Here is a 22,642-nt window from a genome sequence, read left to right on the forward strand (position 1 = left end):
AGAGCAACTTAAAAAAAGGAAAGGAAATTGACTTATGTGTTTTAAATAGTGTGTATGCAAGTGCTTGCTTATTTCGATATAAAATGAATTGCAATGTAGAAAACCCAAACACTAATTCTAAAAAATCATCTGGATGGATAGACAGACAGACAGACAGACAGACAGACAATGAACAAGTAAAATGTTTAAATAGATTATCCTAATTTAAGTCCTGCTTTGTTTGCATAAATATTGTTATATAAAGTAGATGTACTCAGAATAGATTTCCTGAAAATTTTTCACTATTGTAACCAGACGAAACCTGTAGCCTATTCTATCTTATTTGAATACCAAGTAACCTAAACCCTTGTGAGTAAGCCTTGTAATAAATGGTGATCTGCAGCTAACTTTTAGACATTTTAGACCAAGACATTTGTATTAAGAGATTCACATCAGCATGTCAAGTAGAAGATGTTACAAGTTGTGCTTTTCATTGGAATACATTCCTGTTACGGATCTGAATGAAGTGCTGGATTACCAATATTACGTTAAAACCTAGGAAATTATCATACTTATATATTGTAATTATTTCGGTCTTACAACAATGACTTATATTCAGATAGAAAAAGAATACAATTCACGTTGTATTGAATGCGACCCCAGGCAGCTGCCTAGAGGTCAGGGGTTAGACAGGGTCCCACCCAGAACCATGAATTTGTTAACGCCTATTAAACAGGTGACAAATAAAGGGGGCTTCAATGTGGTAACGTGCTTTGGGCCCTGTGAGATCTTAATCCTTTTCTGATTATGCATTTTGTATTAGAACAAGCCTTTTTTTTTTTTTTTTTTTTTTTTTAATTGGCTAACCACTGGTCCCAAGTGCCTTTTGTTGTGAATACTGCATTTTTTAGTTGAAGAGGCTCCAATGATAGATAGTGTAGTTCCTGTCAGTAAGTTCCTTTTTTGTACACTAAAACAGGTATCACATGTTGGCATGTAAAATCATGTGCCAGTGCTGGCCTATTGTTTAATGTACTATTTGCTATTAAGCACCATGGGTGCATAGTTGTCATGCTCCCACAGTACTTAACACCAGGGCCTTCAGATGAGGGCTTACTCCCTGACCTGATCTACTCATGGCTGACTAAGATGCAAGAGCAGCTCTACTAAGTAAAAAAAAGTATTTAAGAATAGGTAGGCATATAACCACTCCTTAGAGTTGTTGGATTTATAGGACATTTCTAAGCACCAAAACAGCTTCATGTAAATAAAGTGATTAATTTACGGTACCCAGAGTCCACCAGTACCCTCTTACCTTGAAGTTTTAAATCAAACAGTTTATAATTAATTGTAGTCCCACAGGTGCCGGTCTGGCTCCCCTGTTCTGCCTTCTTGCAAATGTGGAAGCATTTGCTTGAACAGTGGTGATAGGCTAAGAGGATCTCAGTCCATCACTGATTGTCGATAGTGAGTAATGCTTCAGAAAGAGCACATACCTAGTTATTCACTGGGTAGGCAGTGATAGTTCTACATAAGAATCTGAAAGACCTATTGTCGCAGTTCACTCCTCTGCTCTACCCATAGGGATTATTAAATAAAAAAGAGGGGTGCATACTAATGTCCCCCTACCCAAATTAAAATCAACAATATGTGACAACTATTAAAGATAAAAAACACCCAATAAAAAAAAAAAAACTGCGACCCCGTGGGCTTTTTAGCGTAAATGCTGCCAGATGCATTCAGTCACAAATTTTGCTGAAACTGAAGCTTTATGAATCTTATGAATCCTATATTTTGTCTAGGGTTTGGATATGAAAAGCACCGATTTTAATCTGGACAGCAAATGTATGCAGGCAATTGCTACAGAGCTGGTCACACTGAGCGAATTCGGACCTGATTTGGTTTCAGTAAATATGAGAATTGCCATTTCGATTTCAATTCAGACATTTTTAACAGATTTTTTTCCAGTCCAGTGTTAAGCGAATAACCCTTAAATAGTTAAATATGTCACCTCTGTATCCATGAGACAATGTGCATTACCCACTTGAAGAAGTTACAATTGGATCTAGAAGAACATATTTTATGAATTGTTACATCAATATATGCCTAGGATTTGTTAGCATTTGGATCCTAAAAACTAGACACAAAACATCAAAATGTTATAACACAAAGAGTTAAATGAGAACCAAATACCTCACTTCATTTACCACTTATCACTAAGCACCTGCTCATTTTTACTTTTCAGCATGCTTCTATAAATATTATTAGGAAGGCGCACAGCTACAGCAAAACTGGTTTTATTGTCAGATAGAGCTCCATTTTCCGATCAATATTGAGCCTGCAAAGATGTAAACTCTGTGGAATGCGCCACTGCTTCAATGATATCATCTATTTTTATGATTGTAAAAATTAGTTTTCTTTGTTCATTATGCTTTTTTAGTACTGTTGGAACTTTTAAATTAATAACAGACAAATAAATTTTGTATGACTTTCCCAGGAACCTAGGTTTTTTTTTTTTTTTTTTTTTTTTTTTTTTATGGGGGACGTTGTGCAGTTGAATCAGAATTTTTTTTATTTATTTTAATTAATTTTCAAAGCTATATAAAACTTTTTCATTTGAGGCCATTAGTTGCCTGAAACAGGGCCCTAAATATACTACAATCTAAGCACTTGTAATCTCTTAGGAACCGATAACTTTCCAACCCATTAAGGGCATTTAGTATGGGAATCTCTATAGAGCACTGTTTCAGCTGAATGGGTCAGACATTTCATGTCATCATAGGTTTATGGTATTGTACATCCAGCACAATTACCCACATTTATATGAAGTGTTGTTGTATGATTCCATGCTCACAATTATATATTTGTTTAATCCCTCCTTAATTTTCGACTAAGTTTAAGCTTATGCCATGTATTATAAAACCTTTAAAATGTGTATATCATTGTGATCCTATAAAAATAAAGCAGGAACAGATGCTCCCAGGTACAATCGCACAAAGGATACAGTTTGCATGAGTGATATAATAAGCTGAGACTATCATTTTTGGTTTTGGGGTCTTCATTGGTGAAATGTAGTGCTCTAGGCTTTGGGAAGAAGGGACAGGAGAGTCAAAACATCAGTAATATAGAGAGAAATATATTTTCCTTGTGAGTAGATTTAATACCAAAGTTATATATGACCTTAATGCAATACAGCATCGATGTACTGTCATACAGTTGGGTGATGGACTTAACAAGAAGCTTAAGTCAATGTGTGCCAGACAAAATACTAGAAACACTTAGCTTTGATTTGTTTGTGTCTCATAGCATCACATTTTAAAACTAGTTAAAAGGGTTACTTTAACCACCATGTTAGGAGTACCCTGGCACCATTCCCCAGTAATGGGATAAACCATTTTACAATGGTCCTGCTGGGACCTAGTCCTGCCAGGTGCATTGTCTCCTCTGAAGCACGGTTTGTCAGCTGTCAGCTGACAGTCAATAAATTAGCCAGCCCGGAACTAGCTGATGACACCCTAGTGATGCTGCCGGAGATACTGTTACAACTCCACCAACAAAGGTGGTGAATTTGGAATGTCTAGCATTTTAAAGCAAGAGGCTGCACATATACGCTCTAGTAACCGTGACTATTTAAAAATCACCTTTTACATGATCATATATGACTAATTCTTTCAGAATTTTAGGGACTATTTTCTTTTTCCAAAAAACCCATGAGTCAAATATTTGGTAGAACTTGCTACTCTACAGAGTAACATATTAAGTATTGATATTAAATATTTAATACTGTTTGGGCACATTGAAAATGATTATTAAATAGAAGTTGACTTTAAAGATGAGACAAGTACATTATTAAGCTCACAATTTCAGTGGACTGAACTTTAAGTGATTTCTTTATTAGATTTGGTGGAATTGAATTAAAAAAACTTGATATGAACTTCACAATGGCACATCATATTTGTGAGAGTTTGTAAAAGTGTGCTTTCAATAGAAATCAGCACTTTTATAATTGGTGGTAGAATCACCTGCCTAGCTGTAAGACAGCCTGGAAGGTTTTCTTCCACTTCTGTTAGCACCACAGAGCTAACATGCTGGGCTACACTGTGCCAGCCTTCCTCAAGTCTCCTTAAGCTGTAGTACAGCTCATTAGATATCATAGGAAAACTGCAATCACATGTCAACTTCAGCTCCTCTATCACTTACTACATTTCTTGGCTTCCGCCATGTGGTACCCACAAAAACAACCAACCAACCAGTGGTCAGTTTTTATAGATTTCTTGTGGTGGCTCTCCTACAGTCATGATTCACAGTTTAGAACTGATCGATAAAAGCACAGTTCACATAAAAGTTGAGTACATGCATTCATGCAGTCAAAATGGTCATTAAAAAATAAAAATAAAAAATATAATATATATATATATATATATATATATATTTATTTAATTTTTTTTTACATACAACACCAAATCTGTGAACAATCCAATCTTAATATCTAACTCACAATCTCCTTTTATTACATAATCAAAAGAGATTATTGATAAAAATTAAAAAAACACAGATGACTTTCCTGAGTATCAAAATACAACTAAAACTAGTAAAAATGCAACATGCAATTTGCAACAGGTCATCGTTGTAGCGAATGTTGAGGATTGAATGCCAGAGAACAGAGAACCCAGTTGTTATTCCCCTGTACTCAGCAAGTGTGCTACTTCTTATGAGTCATGGCATATAACAGCAATATATTATGCAGCCTAGGTTTTGATGGCTTTATTTGCCCGAAAACTGAATTCTTAAACCATTATGCCCAGTAAATGTGCAATAGCAACATGTTAATTATCACTTTTATTACAAATTACATCCTTACATGTATGCCTGTTTTCTCTTGCTTGCTAGAGAATACAATTCTTATAAAACAGCATGCTATAGTGGTTATGGTACCAGGATTGTCCTGCCCCTCCAATGTTGAGGAGTCAAACCATTTTTAAATGGTTTGACTTTTTACCTGTGGTTACATGGGTGCCACTCCCCACTAAAAGCTGCCAAGAACAAGACGTTTCTTATCAGAGCTTAGGTGATTGGCTGAGATGGTCAGCTGATCAATCTCAACCAATGAGTTTAGTCCTGCATTGAAGGTCATAGCTCTTGAGAACTCAGCAGGAACTTCTGGGTATTCAGCAAGAAAATCCTCAACAAGAACCTCTAGCTCTTGTGAAATTACTTCAAGACATTCTGAGAAAACAGCACACAAAATGTGTTATAGAAACTGTAGCAAACATGGCTTCCATCTCGAAGCATGGTGGGAATGTCTTCCAGGGTGCAGATATGGATCCAAATCACCTGCCTGTCCTTTTAAAACCACAACTCCTCCTTATTCCAAAATAAATAAAGCATACTTAGTTAAATATATGACTATCACTTACAAATCATGTAAAATTAGTCAAATATGTAAGGTACATTCTAACAACAAAATAACTTTAGTTTAGCTAAGCAGTTTTGGTGTATAGATCATGCCACTGCAGAGTCACTGCTAAATTCTCTGCATTAAGTTACTTTAATTATGCAGCCCTAGTCACACCTTCACTGTCTGTGACTCACACCACCTTCCTAAACACTTCCTGGAAAGAGCTCAAATGTTTTAATTTCCTATACTGCATAATGTGTTTAATTTAGAAGTTCATATATTTTGCTCTGTTAATGGACTGCTAGAACTTGCAAAAGTCTCCTGTTTGTGTGTGTGTGTGTGTGTATGGTTAACTAAATGTCAAGTATTATAGCATGAGACAACAAAGTCGAACTTAAATATACTGTGCTGAAAAAAGTAAACTTATTTTAAGGAGAATATGTGTGTCACAGTCTGGGGAGATGTGGCTAGGGCTGCATAAACAAAGCAAATTAACTCCAAAATGACAGAGAATTGAGCAGAGCGTGATCTATACACCAACACTACTTGATTTAGCTAATGCAGGTTTTATAACGGAGACATTTATAGCATACATACAATAAGCAACACCCTAATCCATAAAAACCTGGCAACTGTTAACCTGGCAAATAACAGCTCATTCTCAAGCCATCATGTCCTTAGTGAGTTCCCCGATGTATTATTCCTTTCTTTGATAATGTCTCTTATCTTAGGGCAAATACAAGTTGCTTTGCTTATTTTAACATTGTATGTGAAAAGTAAAAAAAAAAAATTACAAAAATTTATACTGTAGCCCTTTCAGGTTAAACTAGTAGGTAAATTATATTAGGACATTCCTGGTATATCAATCTTCATAAAGTAGTTCACATTGTATGGAATGTGATCAATTGACATCCTTTCAGGAGAAATTTTAATGTGTTTACTATGTGTAAAACTGCAGTGAAGCACAATTAACCCGTATTAAAATGTGAAACCTTTATCAGTCAGCTTCCACTCAGTGAGAGAGCTACAAAAACATCAACATCGCGCAGTCGTCTCAATGTATAACATTCACATTATGAGAACAAAACACAGACTCCCAGAACTGAGAGAAATAATGGTTGGGAACTTGAAATGAGACTGTAGTACTTCAAGACCAGATGCATTTTAGTTTTAAGAAGGCTTCAACATCTGTTGTTTTCTGCAGCTTGTAATTACACTGTGAGTTGGGTGGCATTCTTTAAAAACTCTTTATTTCCAGGAAATACACATAGTCTGATAATATTCTAGCTGACCACTTTCATATACAATTACCACATCCGCCATTAATTTACCATTTGTGGATTATCTACAATTGTGTTCACAGGTCCTTTTATTTATTTTTTTCTTCTTTTCTTATTGTTTTAGGAACCAACATTTATTTATTTGCTCAGTGAACTTGCTTTTTCAGATTTGTCTAGGACAAATACAAAAGGTAAAGGTGTGTAGAATGACACAGTTGGTGATCTCAATACTAAAATAATGTACACAAATGTATGAATATCTACATTTAATATTACAAAAACAAATAAATAAATAAATTGCTATTGGAAGTGTTTGGAGTTTCACGGTAGCTTTAATGTACACGTTTGAAACACTTTAGAACACTGACAGGGTGAGAATTCAAGGTGAGTACACAGTTAATTTCAAACCTATGGTTAAAATAGACAAACTGGAAAAATTCTTTAAGTCAGCTACGCTTTCAATTCAGCTACTCTAGACTTAGATTTAAAAGTCACTGTGAATTATATATGAAGTGTCACTAAATAAAAAAACATGGTATCAGTGCCAGTGAGCTGTATACAACTAGCGTGCACACTTCACATGAAAGAATTTCATCAACAGAGATGTAATTCGGAATGTTTAGCAACAATAGAACATTTTTAGGGTTTTTTACGGGATGTATTATTACATTTTATCTGAGACTGATAAATATGTCCGCACAATAGAATAAGCAAAAAAAACCAAAAAACAAAAACAAAAAAAAACAAACAACCTGTTAAAGTAAAACACTACATTGTATATTGTTGTCAGTGAAGTGCTATGCAGGGTAAATTCACATCAATATGGCTGTAGGTTGACATTTAGAGAAATTCAAATTGTTAATAGTTTTTTATATCATATAAACATTGAGATAGGATTACATACACATATTTGTCTTTTTATGTATTTTATTGCAGAAAGAAATCCAATCCAATACCTAAATAACTCAGAATAGTGAAATTGCCCGAGGTGGTTGGGCATATCACAAGCAGTACTCAGTTGGGCACAGGTACAAACAGGATCCTCATGCAGAGGGTGAAGTTGCCAAACTTTTTTCCTGCAAATATCGCAGGCCCACAACATCTGTTGAACAACTGTAACACAATTTTTTTTTCTCAAAAAAGGCAGGGACCACAGGCAAAGTATCTTACCAGAACCATTATGTAATATTATAGTGGTTCTTGGGCTTAGAGTGTTCCTCTAATACTGGTTTTGTTAAAACACAGGGCAGGTGCAGGTGCACACAGGGGCGGACTGAGAACCCTCAGGGCCCCCGGGCAAAATAAATCAAGGGCCCCCTTACAGGCCCCACCCATACTCCGCAGCAAGCGCCACCCATGTCCCGCCTCCATGCACCGCCTCCAGCCACACCCTACACAATCTTTAGACACAAGGAACAAAAGTGCAATAATCCCTTCGAGGCCCCAGTAGAGACTACAATTGAGGGCTAATGGGCCATGGAGGGGGGTCTTTCTAGCAGAGGCTATCTCAGTGTCCTTTAGAGAGTGTGTTAGAAAGAATCCCCTCCAGGCCCTATTAGAGACTACAATGGAGTCTAATAGGCTTGGAAGGGGGTCTTTCTAACAGAGGCCATCTCAGTGTCCCTGCTGGAAACAGTCACCTCCAGGCCCCAGTAGAGACTACAATTGAGGGCTAATGGGCCATGGAGGGGGGGAGCATTCTAGCAGAGGCTATCTCAGTGTCCTTTAGAGAGTGTGTTAGAAAGAATTTCCTCCAGGTCCCATTAGAGACTACAATGGAGTCTAATGGGGCCTTGAGAGGGGTCTCTCCAACACTCTGGTTCCTATTCACAATATAGCAACACAACATAGCTCGCTGATACCTAGGCCAAGTTAGCTCCTCTAACCTTAATTACTGTTGCTGGCTGGCAGTCTGTGGGCTTGCTGGAAGGATGTGGGCTTACTGGCTGCGGCTGGCAGGCTGTGGGCTTGCTGGCAGGCTGTGGGCTTGCTGGCTACTGCCGGCAGGCTGTGGGCTTGCTGGCTACTGCCGGCAGGCTGTGGGCTTGCTGGCTGTGGCTGGCAGGCTGTTGGCTTGCTGGCTGCGGCTGGCAGGCTGTTGGCTTGCTGGCTGTGGCTTGCTGGCTGCGGTTGGCAGGCTGCGGGCTTGCTGGCTGTAAGCCTAACTGGTGGCCTGTGGGCTAGCTGGCCAGCCTGTGGGCTGGCTGGCCGGCCTGTGGGCTGGCTGGCCGGCCTGTGGGCTGGCTGGCCGGCCTGTGGGCTGGCTGGCCGGCCTGTGGGCTGGCTGGCCGGCCTGTGGGCTGGCTGGCCGGCAGGCTACTGGGGCACTTGTAGATTATTTAAAGAAATAATCCATGCACAATAACCACTACTGCTCTGTGTAGTCGTTATGGTGCCAGGAGGGCCGGACCCCCCTTTCAGAGTAAGTAGTCAAACCGTTTAAGAACAGTTTGACAACTTACCTGGGGTCTGCTGGGATATGAGGCTGTAGTAGGGTATAGGAGCAGTGGTGCAATGTGTAAGGGGTGCAGTGTGTTCATTCCCCCCCTCTCTGTTCATTCCCCCCTCTCTGTTCATTCCCCCCCACCCCCTCCCTCTCTGTTCATTCCCCCCACCCCCGTCTCTGTTCATTCCCCCCTCTCTGTTCATTCCCCCCTTCTCTGTTCATTCCCACCCCCTCCCTCTCTGTTCATTCCCACCCCCTCCCTCTCTGTTCATTCCCCCCCCCCACACCCCTCCCTCTCTGTTCATTTCCCCCCCACCCCCTCCCTCTCTGTCCATTTCCCCCCCACCCCATCCCTCTCTGTTAATTCCCCCCCCACCCCCTCCCTCTCTGTTCATTTCCCCCCCACCCCTCCCTCTCTGTTCATTTCCCCCCACACCCCCTCCCTCTCTGTTCATTCCCCCCCCACCCCCTCCCTCTCTGTTCATTTCCCCCCCACCCCCTCCCTCTCTGTTCATTTCCCCCCCCACCCCCTCCCTCTCTGTTCATTCCCCCCCCCCACCCCCTCCCTCTCTGTTCATTTCCCCCCCCACCCCCTCCCTCTCTGTTCATTTCCCCCCCCACCCCCTCCCTCTCTGTTCATTTCCCCCCCACCCCCTCCCTCTCTGTTCATTTCCCCCCACCCCCTCCCTCTCTGTTCATTTCCCCCCACCCCCTCCCTCTCTGTTCATTCCCCCCCACCCCCTCCCTCTCTGTTCATTTCCCCCCACCCCCTCCCTCTCTGTTCATTCCCCCCACCCCCTCCCTCTCTGTTCATTCCCCCCCACCCCCTCCCTCTCTGTTCATTCCCCCCCACCCCCTCCCTCTCTGTTAATTTCCCCCGCCCCCTCCCTCTCTGTTCTTTCCCCCTGCCCCCTCCATCTCTGTTCATTTCCCCCCCACCCCCTCCCTCTCTGTTCATTCCCTCCCACCCCCTCCCTCTCTGTTCATTCCCCCCCACCCCCTCCCTCTCTGTTCATTTCCCCCCCCACCCCCTTCCTCTCTGTTCATTTCCCCCCCACCCCCTCCCTCTCTGTTCATTTCCCCCCCACCCCCTCCCTCTCTGTTCATTTCCCCCCCACCCCATCCCTCTCTGTTCATTTCCCCCCCCACCCCCTCCCTCTCTGTTCATTTCCCCCCCCACCCCCTCCCTCTCTGTTCATTTCCCCCCCACCCCCTCCATCTCTGTTCATTCCCCCCCACCCCCTCCCTCTCTGTTCATTCCCCCCCCACCCCCTCCCTCTCTGTTCTTACCCACCCCCTCCTCTGTAGCGTGGCCGAGCTGCTGTGCGGTCCGGTGCCCGGCCGGAGTGATAGGAAGGTGCACACTGAGTGTGCACCTTCCCGTCAGTCCGGTCGGGTACAGGAAACAGAAACTCCAGTTCCGCGCGGAACAGGAGTTTCTGTTTCCTGTACCCGGCCGGACTGACAGGAAGGTGCACACTGAGCACCTTCCTATCACTCCGGCTGGGCACCGGACCGCACAGCAGCTCGGCCACGCTACAGAGGAGGGGAGGTGAGAAGCTGCAGCCGCCTGAGTGCTCTTAAGAGAGCGCTCAGGCAGCTGCAGCATTTAAAGGGGCGGGCGGGCCCCCTGATGGCGGGCCCCCCTCCCAGCCGGGCCCTCGTACCATGTCCGAAGTGCCCGACCGGTCAGTCCGCCCCTGGGTGCACAGACGGTGGCTTAGGACATACCAGCCTGGAAAGGTATTTTTCAGCTTAAAGGCAGGCTCTGTGCACCCCCATCACACCTGAAAGGCTAGACTGTCTCACTGGCATATTTCAAGGTGGGCTGCTCTATTAGTCAGGGATCTGCTACTTAACCTCTTATATCCTACTAAAGAGGTAAGGAGATATGAGGTGCAATGGGAGCCAGTCACTCCTCACAATATTCAGAGTGGCCTCTGGGATACATAATGATGCAATATCCTGGTAGCCATCACTCTGGGCATAGGGATAAAAGACAGGACAGATTGAGGACAGGCATCACCAGATGTGTCCTGGCACCATGAGGCATGCATTGAGCTTCTGGAAAGGGACAACTTAAATGGGATAGGAGGCTGAGAGACACAGAGGGTTGAAACACACAATGAAGGGAGTAAGTGACCCAAAGTGGTTAAGAGTAACAAAGGATGGAGCAAGTGGTAAAGAGGTTTGAGAGACACAAAGAGGCTGTTAAGAGACACAGTGGAGTTAAAAGACACTAACTTGTACAGTGAGAGACAGAAGATGAAGAGACATAAAGGAATTTTTTCTGTTTCATTAAACCCGCTTGCGGCTTAAAAACCCGAGTGCCTGGAGACACAGAGGAGTTAAGAAAAATGGGGATACGAGATCCAAAAGGTGGGCAAGAGGCACAAGATGACAAAAGGGGAAAATGGAATATATGATACACTAAAGGGGGTATGATACACTAAACCAGGTAAGACATTCAAAGAGGGATAAGAAAAAAATGATGGTGTAAGAGACCAGAAAAGGAAGATGAAGACAAAATTGGGAAAGCAGAAGTAGGGATAGAAAATACATAAAAGGGTACATAAAAGATGTAAAAGATATATAAAAGATATATAATATGGCAAAAGGATGGGTGATGAGGGCAAAAGGGGGGGTTAAGAGACCCAAAGGTCTACACAGGTGAAGACTTATTTTGGTGGTTGGCTAACTTTCATGCACATTTCTGTCCAACGTCTTTGTTGTGAGGTGAGACCTCCATAGATGAGATTTGTTGTTCTAGCACATTTCACAGATGCTCAGTCAGATTAATCTGGAGGCCAAGGCAACACCTTGAACTCTTTGTCATGCTTCCTAAACCATTCCTGGACATTTTTTGCAGTGTGTCAGGGTGCTTTTTCCTGCTGAAAGAGGCCACTACCATCTGGGTCAGGCTCCGCCCCCCGCCGACGTCAGCCGGCGGTGGAGACCTAATGCACATGCGCGGAAATGGCCGCGCACACTCATAGGAAATGCATTATTCAATGCTATCATATGGGGATTTTGGCGATGCTGGAGGTCCTCACATAGCGTGAGGATGTCCAGCGTTGTTTAAAACACTTTTTGTGTTCTAAGAACACGGAAGTCCCTCTTAACCCTGCAAGGTAATTATTGCAGTTTATAAAAACTGCAATAATTACATTTACATTGTTAAGGGTGGTGGGAGTTGGCACCCAGACCACTCCAATGGGCAGAAGTGGTCTGGGTGCCTGGAGTGTTCCTTTAATTCAAAATTATGGGGTATACCATTGATGGCTAATTGTGACATCAAACAGGTAGACTTCCTAGATTTGAAAATATACAAAGATTATGGAGCAATTAAAACAAAAACACACTTCAAAAAGGTAAATATAAATAGTTTCATTCGAAAAGACAGGTTAGAAGAAACTGCATAGACATCAAAGAATATAGGAAACAAGCCTTAACTAGAAAAGAAAAGTTAATTGGAAAAAGGTAATTGACAGATCCCACATACTGTAGAGTAAGACAAAAAAAAGAAGAGAACCACCACTCATTATTCTTGACTACAATAAAGAGAATATACGTTTAAAAAAAGGTTATAAACAAAATAAAAACATTGGAAGACAGTAATGAATCATACAATCTTAAGTGGTATATTACCAACCAAACCAAAGATTGTCTTTGTAGGAGCCAAGGATATAAAAACTAAATTGGTTAAGAATAACACTAAACCTTTTATAAGGACACACCTTTTGAGGGAAAAAGGCTTCTACGAATGCAACAAATATGCTGCACGTAAATCCAACAAAAGAGAAGACAAATAAAGGAAACAACTATCACGCCCTTTCACTGGAGGAAAACTTAAAAACTGAATTAAGTAATAGCATGCAACAGCAAAAACATATATATTTTTTAAACTAACAAAGCTTTATTTTCTTTCTTTTAATTATAATTTTTATTTTCATATTTGAAATTTTTTCCAGATATACATACATACATACAACATATACATACATACAACATATATATTTATATATATTTAATTTATCGGTCTCAAGAATGATAAGTTTGTAACCTTATATTTAAAACCATTATATCAAACACCCAAGACGTCTCTCTCGACCACCTCAACCACATAAATAAAAAAATCTAAACAAACTGAAAAGTTAAAAAGTGGGAAGTATTATCATATCCAATGGCTAATTTCTGATCGGTGTTTAGATCGAAAAGACGCCCAGGGATTCCATATGTTTTAATATGTTTTCAAGTTATTTAATTTCTCGAAAGCATATTTTTCCATCATTAATTGATAATTAATTTGTGTGTTTATTTCCCCCCATCCTGATTCCATTCTCCAATATCGAGCCAAGCATACTTTAATGGCCATCATAATATGTATCATTAAATACTTCTATGATTTTACTATTGCAGGTAACTTAAGGTGAAAAAGAAAAAGTTGAACATCCTGTAGATTTAAGACTTCTTTTATTATTCTAATAATTATTTGTTTATTATTTATAAGTAGCTTGCAGTTCCACCATATATGCAAAAATTTACCTATTTCTACATTACATCTCCAACAGAATTTATTATTGGTAGAATTAAATGTATATAAAATTTGTGGGACTCTATACTATCTGCGGATAATTTTTATTTGGGTCTCATATATATTGGTGCAGTGTACTGCTTTTTAAGCAGTCTTATTGAGCTGTGCCATATTTCCAGTGAGTATTCCTCATTCATATCTTCTTCCCATTTCATCATCCCTTTAACTTTACTTTTGTCTTAAGTTATATATAGTTTTATTTATTCTAGAGATTAGTGTTTTTATTACCCTCTATATGTATTAAGTTGTCTTGATTTTGATCTTCAATGATAGGTTTTAATCTCAGACAATTTACTAATCATAAATATTTATAGAATTCACCTGCTGGTAAATTATATTTATTCTGCAACTTATTGAATGGAGATATATTCCCCGATTCCAAAAGATCTCCCATATATAGAATTTCTGATTCTTTCCACCTATTCACTTTTAAATCTTCAATAGAAATTTCAAAAACTATTGTAAACATATATGTAAAGGAATTTTTGCTTAAAAAACATTTTGTTTAAAATTGCTTATAGATTTATAAATGTCCAAAAAATTTTGTTATTAACTTTCAATTTTTTTTTTTTTTAAATGTTTTGGTTTCATCCAGTATATTAATAATAGATCTAAATTCCTACAACTGGATGATTCGGCTATATACCAGAGTGGAGGGTAATTCTTGTTTATATTTCACGCCAAGTAATGTGGCATCTGCCATCTCCATTATATTGGGAAGGATAAACCACCTTCATTCTGTTTCCTGCACATATTTTTAACAGATATTCTTAATTTTTCATTTCCAAATTTGAACTGTATAAAAAAACTTATGGAATTTAAGTTGTTCTTTTTTGGGGACTCTAAGCTGAATCTCATTAGATTTTCAAAATTTGGCACAAGAGATGATCAAATTATTTTAATTCTCCCCACCTAAGATACATCTAGATTACTCAATTTTTGTATGGAAATTTTTTTACATAGTGAGTTATAATTGATATAAATTAACTGATTTAAATTGAAGGTTATATTGATATCTAAATAAATAATCTCTTTCTTATTCCAAATAAATGTATATTTTGATTTTATATCCACTACTTGTCTAGTTTCAAGAATAGCTGTTATAATCTGAGTTTTATTTACATTAAGTTTGTAAATTGAATAGATTCCATATTCCTTTATTATTTCTAATACTGCTTTTATCGAATGGTCATGGTTCCTAAGTGTTAAAATCACATAGTCTGCATACAGCAGAACTTTATTTTCTTTATCTACAATTGTAATACCTTTCTATAATTTGAGATTTACGAATATATTGTGCTAACGGTTCTATGGATAGAGTAAATAACAAAGGAAATAAAGGGCACCCTTGACGTGTGCCTTTTTAATTTCAAACCAATCTGAATTTACACCGTTGCCCAATACTTTTGCTTAAAGGACCACTATAGGCACCCAGACCACTTCAGCTCAAAGAAGTGGTCTGGGTGCCAGGTCCATCTAGGGTTAACCCTGCCTGCTGTAAACATAGCAGTTTCAGAGAAACTGCTATGTTTACATATGGGTTAATCCAGCCTCTAGTGGCTGTCTCATGGACAGCCACTAGAGGTGCTTCCGCGCTTCTCACTGACTGAATGTGCGCGCGGCTCTTGCCGCGCATGGGCATTCAACCGATGACGTCCGAAGGAGGAGGAGAGTCCCCAGTGCCGAGGAAGTGATAAAAGCTGCTGGTATAGCTTTATGATTGATTATAAAGATCGTGTTCATCAAATTTCATATATTAACTCCTCCTGATCTTTTATTAATAAAACCTGCTTGATTATGATGTATCAAGACAGAAATTACTGATTTTAATATTTCTGATAATATTTTTGATTAGATCTTTATGTCTGTATTTATTAAGGCGATCGGACGATAATTTGAGACACAATGTGGATCTTTTCCTGGTTTTAATATAGGAGATATTGTTGCCTTGAGCATTTCTGCTGGAAAGCCTTCTATGTCTTGAATACCATTATACAGATTTAATAACATAGGAGAAATATGAGGTTCTAAAGTTTTAAATAAAAACAATTTATATGCTTCAATGATCATGTGGATTACAATATGTAGGGAGAATGACAAGGAGATTATCAACTCTGATTAGAGGACATATGGGAAACATTACTAAGAAAATGTATGCAACACATTGTATCTGCTCACTTTGCATTGCATTATGAGGGAGACACAATCTTTTTGGGTTTTGGAGCTATTTGCATAGTCAAAAGAAATTGCAGAGTTAGTGACTTCAATAATAAGCTAGGGCAAGCTTGAGAACCGCTGGACTAATTGGGAACATTATACCAGGATGGACTGAAATTTTAAATGTGTCATTTTGGAGGGATAATTTTAGGTAGGTTTTTTAATTAAAAAATTTTATCAGTGTGTTTTTCATGTTATTTGTTACAGGTGATTAATATCTAGGAAATACATTTTTGTATGAGAACCATTTCAATGACAATCAAGTATACTGAATGATTATGCTTGATTTGGAACTCTGAAATGCAAGAGGTATATTTTTAGATATTTTTCTCATATTTTGTGTACATTATATGCTATTATTAGAGTTGACTCGAGATAAACTGATTTTTTTATGTTTTGAGACCTTTAATGTCTGTAGTTTTTTTATACCTATTATTTAATTTTAATTAACAACTTATTACATGTGTCTATGGCAATGAGGAGAACAGTTTTGTATCCTAGTAAGCAAGATTCTGATTCCATCTTCTGCTTATAAAAGATTCTCTTAGTTTAAATTACTAATCTAAGTAAAAGATCCTGTCTCTTTATTTTACGCATACGCGCAGATGCAAACAAGTTAATCTGGAGGCAATCAGTAGTAACTGATTTGTTTAGTGTTAGTTTTAAGGTCCTGTGGAGACTAGGTGAATTTGTGGACAGACAAATTCCTATGGAATTGCACTACTAAGCAAATTGCTGAAACATAAAATATGAAAATGCCATCTTTCAAGAAGTTGTCTCGTATCAAATGAGGATATAAGCTGAAATTCCCACTCTTTAACCCCTTAACGACCGAGGACGGTTCAGGACCGTCATCGGCATTTTTGCGTTGCCGACCGGTGACGGTCCTAAACCATCCTAACGATAATATGTACTTAACCGATCGCTGTCGTTCCCCCGGCGGCGATCGCCGTTGGTCCCGTTGTGGGGAGACTTATAATTAAATTACACACATATATATAATATATATAATAACTATATATATTGTATATATATATATTATTATAAAATACAAATAAGAAATAAAAAAAATAATACAATTTAAAAAAAAATTATATATCTATATGAAATTTTATTCTAACTGTATTTTGATAATAAAATATATATATATATATGTTTATATCAAAATACACTTAGAATGAAATTGTATATATATCTATGTATATATAAATAAATAAAAACAATACAAAATATACATATGTCCATATACAAAATTATATAAACAATTATATAAATATACACGTAGAATTCAAATATATAAATATGCATATATATTTAAATCCTACGTCCGTATTTATGTAATATTTTTACATAATTAAGTAATTTTATTAATTGCAATTTGAGGGACCTGCCTGCCAACCCAGGCCGAAAGTCCAGAGAATTTAATTTGCTAGCACTGTATTTTACCCTGTAACTTTCTATGACACCCTAAAACCTGTACATGGGGGGTACCGTTTTACTCGGGAGACTTCGCTGAACACAAATATTAGTGATTAAAAACAGTAAAACATATCACAGCGATGATATTGTCAGTGAAAGTGACTTTTTTCGCATTTTTCACACACAAACAGCATTTTTAATGATGATCTAATTGTTGTGATACCTTTTCCTGTTTTGAAACACTAATATTTGTGTTCAGCAAAGTCTCCCGAGTATAACAGTACCCCCATGCACAGATTTTATAGCGTTTCTGAAAGTTACAGGGTCAAATATTTTTACATTGAAAATGACCAGGTTGGTTACGTTGCCTTTGACAGCGTATGGTAGCCCAGGAATGAGAATTACCCCCATGATGGCATACCATTTGCAAAAGAAGACAACCCAAGGTATTGCAAATGGGGTATGTCCAGTCTTTTTTAGTAGCCACTTAGTCACAAACACTGGCCAAAATTAGCTTTCAATTTAGTTTTTTACTTTTTTCACACACAAACAAATATGAAAGCTAACTTTGGCCAGTGTTTGCGACTAGGTGGCTACGAAAAAAGACTGGACATATCCCATATTGAATACCCTGGGTTGTCTACTTTAAAAAAAAATATGTACATGTGGGGTGTTATTCAGAGATTTATGACAGATAATAGTTTTACAATGTCACTATTGATACATTTGAAAAAATTTATGTTTTGAAACCGCAATATCCTACTTGTACCTATAGCCCTATAACTTGCAAAAAAAAAGAAGCAAAAAAGCACGTAAACACTGGGTATTTTAAAACTCAGGACAAAATGTTTAATCTATTTAGCAGTTTTGTTAATTCGCTTTTGTAGATGAGTAAAAGACTTTTCAAGTAAAAGTAAATTTTTTTTTACATTTTTCATCACATTTTTTTTTTTTTAAATTAAATTACATGAGATTATATAAATCATGGTATGTAAAGAAAGCCTTTTTTGTCCTGAAAAAAAACAATATATAATTTGTATAGGAACAGTAAACGAGAGAGCGGAAAATTACAGCTAAACACAAACACCACAAAAGTGTAAAAGGAGGCCTGGTCGCAAATGTACAACATCACAAAAACAGTCCAGTCCTTAAGGGTTTAAAATAAACAATCTATTTTTTTTCCCTCTTGTTTATCTATGTTGCCATGGTAATGTGGTATTTGGATTTTAAAGTATTAGTTATATCATGTACTGCAGTATACTCAAAACATATGTGTTGTGTCGAAGGAGGGAAGCAGTGCCTTGGGAATATACTATAATCACCCCAGTGAATTTATGTTCTCTGTCAGTAAGTGGGTTAATCCATACTCTTAAGTTCAGTTGAACTCTTATATAGACACATTTGTCCAGCACCTTTTTTATATGCAAAGGAGGTTTCTGTGGAGCACATGTGCATTACAAAAAGTTAGGAACAAGATATACTAAATTTTGTGTGGAATGCAAAATGCATTACAAGGAAACTATTTTGAAGGCCGGAAGTAACAATGATGACGCGCACAATTTCATAACGACAGGCATGCGTAACAGCATAATTATCAGCCTTGCAGGAAGTGAGGTGGCTTCCGAAAGTCAGTGAAGCTCAGTGTTTATGAGGATGAACAACAACAGAACAACAGAAGGAGTGAAGACAGCTTTGACAAACTCCCCTTTTTAAGGGAGTTTGCCATGAGTTTTTGGAGGGGCCTGCTTGCCAGCCCCCTGCCCTGCAACTATGGCCCCTGGGGTGTATTGCCATTTAAAAAAGTCTATATGGGCTTATTGGATTTCTAAAACACTTTTTCTGCCCCTTTAAATCCATGGGAAAATGTGCCTCTGCCCCTCCCCCTTTTTCCTGTCCTATTGTTTCCCCAGCAGGGTATTGTCCCAGGGACACTTCCAGACTAGTTTAAACTGTCTGCTTTGTCCCTCTTCAATCTCCCATCAGCACTTGCTATTTTCTGACCTCACCCTACTATAGTGCACTTTTAACATTGAAAATATACCGGCTGCACAGACAAAATCTGTGGAACTATTTTGGGCATGAAAGCCATGCTTGCGGTCGGTCAAAAGAGACAACTTTAACCACATGACGATCCAACTGTGTTTGTGAGATCTGAGCGCTGTTCAGACATATTGAGCGCTCAGATCCAAGCTATCTGGGGACATGTTGGGCATATAGGTTAAACATTGTATTATATAAGTTATGTATTTTTATGTGGTTTTTGTAACAGTTTTTGGACTTAGAGATATTTCCTGTGCCTGGAGATAATTGGCTTACCACAGCCAATTAAGCCAATTATCTCCAGGATAGAGGAGAAGATGGACCGGCCGCACAGCCTAAATCTGTGGAACTATTTTGGAAATGAAAGCCATGCTTGTGGTCGGTCAAATGGGACTTCCATAAAACTTTTGAACCCCTGCTCTGATCTGGGTGATTTTTGGATATGTTGTTCACCCAGATCAGGGCTATCCAGAGATGTAGGATTTATGGGAATATGTTTGTGTTTTGGGGTGTTTCTGAACTTTGGGTAAAAACTGGATATTTTCTGCCTGTGGTAATTTAGTTAGTCCATTGTCTTTGTTAATTGTATCACAGGCAGAGGGGAGGGTTTGTGTACATTAGCCGGGAGTGTCCAACTATACAATGCTGTTTTGATTGGCTGTTGTGACTTTGTGTCCTGTGCTCCACAAGGTCCATGTGGGTGGTAACCTTGTGGGGAAAACTGTATATAAGAAATGCCTTTGTGCTCATTAAACCAGTTCTACTTCACCCTCAATTTAGAGTCCTGTCTCTTATTGGGGGAAACAGCTACAAGGCATTGCTATGCTCTTCATAGTCCCTTGCTATAATCACTAAGCTCTTCTAGGAGCTTGTTCCCGTTCCTGCTTCGCTCGCTGGAGAAAGAGAGGTTCACCCACTGGAACCTGGAGCCTTGTCGTAGGTCGACGGCAAGACCCCAACCAAGCTGTGGCGGTTTGTGGGGTCTGCGGTGGTGATGGTCTCTGGTGGAGTGCTTGGAGCCCTCAGGAAGCGCTAGGAGCATCCTTTGAGGAGTAGGTTTATGGTTAGGGTTTGGTTAGGAGTAGGGTTACGGTTAGGAGTAGAGTTAGGGTTGGGTTAGGATTAGGGTAGGGTTAGAATATGGTTAGGAGTAGGGTTAGGTTTAGGAGTAGGGTTAGGGGTAGAGGTACCCTAACCCTACTCCTAACTCTAACCCTACCCATATCCCAACCCTAACCCTACTCCTAACCCAACCCTAACCTAACCCTTCCCCTAACACTACTCCTAACCCTACCCAACCCCTATCCCTAACCCTACCCAACCCCTATCCCTAACCCTAACCCTACCCCACCCCAATCCTACCCCTACCCCTACCCATTTTGTCACTTTTCAGAAGTCAGAAGTCCGAAGCACTTCAGCACTTCTGAATTTCGGCACTTCTGAAACTCGGCACTTCGGAAATTCGACAATTCGGCCCTTCGGCAGCTTTCGAATGTCCAAAATTCTTCCGAATTTCAATTCGGACCAAACCGAATTGCACATGTCTAATAATGACCACTACTGGAGCCAAATTATCATGGTATACAAGCATCTACCTTTCTGAGCTACACTCTACTAGTAAGATACTAGTGATATGATTTTGAGATGAATTTGTTATTAATTTACTACAATAATTTACTTTCTACTCCATGTGTTTTTCTCTCTGCCCCTATTAACTTTACATGTGAATTGCACTTGTGATAACTACATCAAACAACTAAGTTGAGGAAACTGATTTGGTTGCATATAAATATGTCATTATTGTTGTACAGCCTGTTTACTTTTAAGTATAATATATTGTATAAAAATAAAAAAACATCATTGTGTGGTCCTAATATTTTATAGACATTCAGCATTGATTCACATAGACTAAAAGGTTACCGCCTTAAACACTACTGCCCCAAGTGCACAAACAATATATTACAGTAATTTCCAAGATAGTAAGGAATTTTTGTTTTTAATCTTTACTACTATGATTGGTTACATACTGTATAGCTATTTAGAGTAACATATGTTTTATTCATGAATACAGAGATTTTACTGCCTCTTGTGGATTAATATTTGTTACATCCTTAATTGCAGAATTTAACTTTATATACAATATAGGGAAGAAATTCCATGTTGGAAATCTGATTTTGTTTACCTAATCGGTTACCACATTTTTAACTGTTCTGTTTTTGTGTGCTCCAAACATTTAATTATTTTCTATCAAAAAGCATATCTTCCTACTGATTAATTCTGTAAAACAGGTCTAAGGGAAAATAGGAACTAAATAGTGCTCTTCACATAATTTCTAAAAATATGACATTCAAAAATTGTATTAAATTATAATTTAAGTGAAACATGGGTTGACTATCCATCTCTATAAAAAATAAGTCAACATGATTAACACAAATACATATATGCATCTTATTAGTTAACTAGGCAACTAAGTCAGCATGAGCCTTAAAGTAGCCAGAAATTATAAAGATTAATGGATACGATGGTCACTGCCCAGGATTTTTAATATTATGTTTAATTATCCCTATATTTAATAGATAAGTATTTGTAATGTGTTAAAAAGAAATTAAATGTAGAAATCCATACATTTTATCCTGCAAATGGGGGCCTCTATTTTGACTCCCAGTCAATTTTTATTTGTAGAATTGCGCAGGGAAAAAAAACTGGTTTATCAGAACCACTTTGGTAGAATTTTTTTAGGTCAGTAACATTTAGCATGTGCACTGCCTGTCTGACTTCACATCTCATGTTAAACAGAAAATAAAGACATTAAAATGAATAACTGTAAATGTCAGTCTTATCTCCCAAACAAAGTTGTTTCAAGTGTCTCTGGCACTACAAAGTATCTAGCTAGATACAACTGCAAGTTAAACTTAGTCTCACACTAGAATCAATGACCCAGGCTATGCAAGATTATGTTTTTTTTTCTTTTTTTATTGTGCAAATTACACTCCCCATAAAAATGATTTTCTTTCTATTAACAGTTAAAAAACAAAACTAAAAAAAACCTCTTTCAACAACTGTATGTTGGTACATGGTAACCTAGTCTCACACTACACACATGACAAAATGCCAAGCCACTGGAAATAGCTAAACGCTTCAAGCTAAGACTAGTCTCATACCTGAATCAATGACCCAAGTTAGGCAAGTGAAATAGATTTTTCTTTTTTACTAAACATCACACCCCTTAAACGAAGGATTATCTTTCTCCAAACAGTGTCTGGAATAAT

This window comes from Pelobates fuscus, chromosome 12 (genome assembly GCF_036172605.1).
Source record: "Pelobates fuscus isolate aPelFus1 chromosome 12, aPelFus1.pri, whole genome shotgun sequence".
NCBI classification, from domain to species: Eukaryota; Metazoa; Chordata; class Amphibia; order Anura; family Pelobatidae; genus Pelobates; species Pelobates fuscus.